The 4,660-nt window shown below is 50.5% G+C and overlaps 1 pseudogene; it reads right to left on the bottom strand.

Moving 5' to 3' along the window:
* Nucleotides 1-3,365: 3,365 nt before the first annotated feature.
* LOC105521420 overlaps nt 3,366-4,660 on the bottom strand; it is a 22,832-nt pseudogene continuing 21,537 nt past the window's right edge.

Raw genomic sequence — 4,660 nt, 5'->3', positions numbered from 1 at the left:
CAAAACAAAAAAAACAAGGAATGCTTCTTCATCCATGCTACATCATGGATGAACCTTGAAAACATTATGCTAAGTGAAAGAAGACACTCACAAAACCCTACATATTGTATGATTCCACTTATATATTAAATGCCTAGAATGGGAAAATCTATAAAGACATAAAGTGAATTGGGGTTTCCCAGGGCAGGGGACCAACAGGATAGGGAGCAAGTGCTAAAGGGTATGAAGCTGCCTTTTGGGGTGATAAAATGTTCTAAAATTACTTGTAGTGATGGTCGCACAACTCTGTAATACATTAAAAACCATTAAAATGTGTAATTTAAATGGGCAAACTGGATGGTATGTAAATAATATCCTACTAAAGCTGTTAAAAAGATAATTACACTACAAAATGGCACAACCCAGTGACACAGACATTTGTGCATAGAATGGGAGCACTAGAGTCATGTAAGTGTTTGTGAAAAATAGAAAGAGACACTCACACAAACACTCATCATGAAGGCTTTCTGAAGGAGGTGATGTCAGTTCGGTCTAAAAGGCCTGGGGCCAGGCACCATGGCTCACGCCTGTAATCCCAGCACTTTGGCAGGCCAAGGCAGGAGGATCACTTGAGCCCAGGAATACAAGACCAGCCTGGGCAACAGAGAAAACTCCCATCTCTACAAAAAATTTAAAACGGCTGGGCACGGTGGCTCACGCCTGTAATCCCAGCACTTTGGCAGGCCAAGGCAGGAGGATCACTTGAGCCCAGGAATACAAGACCAGCCTGGGCAACAGAGAAAACTCCCATCTCTACAAAAAATTTAAAACGGCTGGGCACGGTGGCTCACGCCTGTAATCCCAGCACTTTGGCAGGCCAAGGCAGGAGGATCACTTGAGCCCAGGAATACAAGACCAGCCTGGGCAACAGAGAAAACTCCCATCTCTACAAAAAATTTAAAACGGCTGGGCACGGTGGCTCACGCCTGTAATCCCAGCACTTTGGCAGGCCAAGGCAGGAGGATCACTTGAGCCCAGGAATACAAGACCAGCCTGGGCAACAGAGAAAACTCCCATCTCTACAAAAAATTTAAAACGGCTGGGCACGGTGGCTCACGCCTGTAATCCCAGCACTTTGGCAGGCCAAGGCAGGAGGATCACTTGAGCCCAGGAATACAAGACCAGCCTGGGCAACAGAGAAAACTCCCATCTCTACAAAAAATTTAAAACGGCTGGGCACGGTGGCTCACGCCTGTAATCCCAGCACTTTGGCAGGCCAAGGCAGGAGGATCACTTGAGCCCAGGAATACAAGACCAGCCTGGGCAACAGAGAAAACTCCCATCTCTACAAAAAATTTAAAACGGCTGGGCACGGTGGCTCACGCCTGTAATCCCAGCACTTTGGCAGGCCAAGGCAGGAGGATCACTTGAGCCCAGGAATACAAGACCAGCCTGGGCAACAGAGAAAACTCCCATCTCTACAAAAAATTTAAAACGGCTGGGCACGGTGGCTCACGCCTGTAATCCCAGCACTTTGGCAGGCCAAGGCAGGAGGATCACTTGAGCCCAGGAATACAAGACCAGCCTGGGCAACAGAGAAAACTCCCATCTCTACAAAAAATTTAAAACGGCTGGGCACGGTGGCTCACGCCTGTAATCCCAGCACTTTGGCAGGCCAAGGCAGGAGGATCACTTGAGCCCAGGAATACAAGACCAGCCTGGGCAACAGAGAAAACTCCCATCTCTACAAAAAATTTAAAACGGCTGGGCACGGTGGCTCACGCCTGTAATCCCAGCACTTTGGCAGGCCAAGGCAGGAGGATCACTTGAGCCCAGGAATACAAGACCAGCCTGGGCAACAGAGAAAACTCCCATCTCTACAAAAAATTTAAAACGGCTGGGCACGGTGGCTCACGCCTGTAATCCCAGCACTTTGGCAGGCCAAGGCAGGAGGATCACTTGAGCCCAGGAATACAAGACCAGCCTGGGCAACAGAGAAAACTCCCATCTCTACAAAAAATTTAAAACGGCTGGGCACGGTGGCTCACGCCTGTAATCCCAGCACTTTGGCAGGCCAAGGCAGGAGGATCACTTGAGCCCAGGAATACAAGACCAGCCTGGGCAACAGAGAAAACTCCCATCTCTACAAAAAATTTAAAACGGCTGGGCACGGTGGCTCACGCCTGTAATCCCAGCACTTTGGCAGGCCAAGGCAGGAGGATCACTTGAGCCCAGGAATACAAGACCAGCCTGGGCAACAGAGAAAACTCCCATCTCTACAAAAAATTTAAAACGGCTGGGCACGGTGGCTCACGCCTGTAATCCCAGCACTTTGGCAGGCCAAGGCAGGAGGATCACTTGAGCCCAGGAATACAAGACCAGCCTGGGCAACAGAGAAAACTCCCATCTCTACAAAAAATTTAAAACGGCTGGGCACGGTGGCTCACGCCTGTAATCCCAGCACTTTGGCAGGCCAAGGCAGGAGGATCACTTGAGCCCAGGAATACAAGACCAGCCTGGGCAACAGAGAAAACTCCCATCTCTACAAAAAATTTAAAACGGCTGGGCACGGTGGCTCACGCCTGTAATCCCAGCACTTTGGCAGGCCAAGGCAGGAGGATCACTTGAGCCCAGGAATACAAGACCAGCCTGGGCAACAGAGAAAACTCCCATCTCTACAAAAAATTTAAAACGGCTGGGCACGGTGGCTCACGCCTGTAATCCCAGCACTTTGGCAGGCCAAGGCAGGAGGATCACTTGAGCCCAGGAATACAAGACCAGCCTGGGCAACAGAGAAAACTCCCATCTCTACAAAAAATTTAAAACGGCTGGGCACGGTGGCTCACGCCTGTAATCCCAGCACTTTGGCAGGCCAAGGCAGGAGGATCACTTGAGCCCAGGAATACAAGACCAGCCTGGGCAACAGAGAAAACTCCCATCTCTACAAAAAATTTAAAACGGCTGGGCACGGTGGCTCACGCCTGTAATCCCAGCACTTTGGCAGGCCAAGGCAGGAGGATCACTTGAGCCCAGGAATACAAGACCAGCCTGGGCAACAGAGAAAACTCCCATCTCTACAAAAAATTTAAAACGGCTGGGCACGGTGGCTCACGCCTGTAATCCCAGCACTTTGGCAGGCCAAGGCAGGAGGATCACTTGAGCCCAGGAATACAAGACCAGCCTGGGCAACAGAGAAAACTCCCATCTCTACAAAAAATTTAAAACGGCTGGGCACGGTGGCTCACGCCTGTAATCCCAGCACTTTGGCAGGCCAAGGCAGGAGGATCACTTGAGCCCAGGAATACAAGACCAGCCTGGGCAACAGAGAAAACTCCCATCTCTACAAAAAATTTAAAACGGCTGGGCACGGTGGCTCACGCCTGTAATCCCAGCACTTTGGGAGGCCAAGGCAGGTGGATCACGAGGTCAGGAGATCGAGACCATCCTGGCTAACACAGTGAAACCCCGTCTCTACTAAAAATACAAAAAATTAGCCGGGCACGGTGGCGGGCGCCTATAGTCCCAGCTACTTGGGAGGTTGAGGCAGGAGAATGGCATGAACCTGGGAGGCGGAGTTTGCAGTGAGCCCAGATCGCGCCACTGTACTCCAGCCTGAGCGACAGAGCAAAACTCCATCTCAAAAAAAAAAAAAAAAAAAAAAAATTAAAACTAGCCAGGTGTGGTGGTATGTACCTACTAGTCCCAGCTACTTGGGAGGCTGAGGCAGGAGGATCGCTTGAGCTCAGGAGGTTGAGGCTGCAAGTGAGCCAAGATCATGCCACTGCACTGCAGCTTGGCAGACAGAGCAAGACTCTGCCTCAACAACAAAACAAACAAATAAAAAGCCTGGGTTTGCCAGGGGACTAGGGGGCATAGGATAAGGAGCTACAGCTGATTGTGGCAATAAGAAACTCCCCTCTTCATGGCTGGGCCTCTAGACTGGGTACCCCCTTCATAGGGGAACCATGTCCCATTCTACTCTTTTTGTTTGTTTTCTGAGACATGATCTCACTCTGTCATCCAGGCTGGAGTGCTGTGGCCCAGTCATAGCTCACTGCAGCCTCAACCTCCCAGGATCAAGCGATCCTCCCGCCACAGGGTCTCAAGTAGCTGTGACCAGGCACACACCACCACGCCCAGCTAATTTTGTATTTTTTATAGAGACGGGGTTTTGCCATGTTGCCCAGGCTGGTGTCAAACTCCAGGGCTCAAGCAATCTGCCTGCCTAGGCCTAAAGTGCTGGGATTACCGGCATGAGCCACCACACCTGGCTCCATTCCACCTGATTCCCAGAGTCAATCAGAGAGCCTGGCACTTAACAGAGCAGCCTGTTAATAACTTTTTTTTTGAGATGGAGTCTTGCTCTGTCGCCCAGGCTGGAGTGCAGTGGCGTGATCTTGGCTCACTGCAACCTCCGCCTCCTGGGTTTAAGAAATTCTACTGCCTCAGCCTCCCAAGTAGCTGAGATTACATGTACCCACCACCACACATATATATTTTTTTTTTTTTTTTTTGAGATAAGAGTCTCACTCTGTGGCCCAGGCTGGAGTGCAGTGGCAGGATCTCATTTCACTGCAACATCCGCCTCCTGGGTTCAAGCAATTCTCCAGCCTCAGCCTCCCGAGTAGCTGGGACTATAGGCGCACACCACCATGCCTGGCTAATTTTTGTATTTTTCGTA

Source organism: Colobus angolensis, unplaced genomic scaffold (assembly GCF_000951035.1).
Source record: "Colobus angolensis palliatus isolate OR3802 unplaced genomic scaffold, Cang.pa_1.0 Scaffold4, whole genome shotgun sequence".
Classification (NCBI taxonomy): domain Eukaryota; kingdom Metazoa; phylum Chordata; class Mammalia; order Primates; family Cercopithecidae; genus Colobus; species Colobus angolensis.
This window is presented reverse-complemented; position numbering and strand designations above follow the sequence as displayed.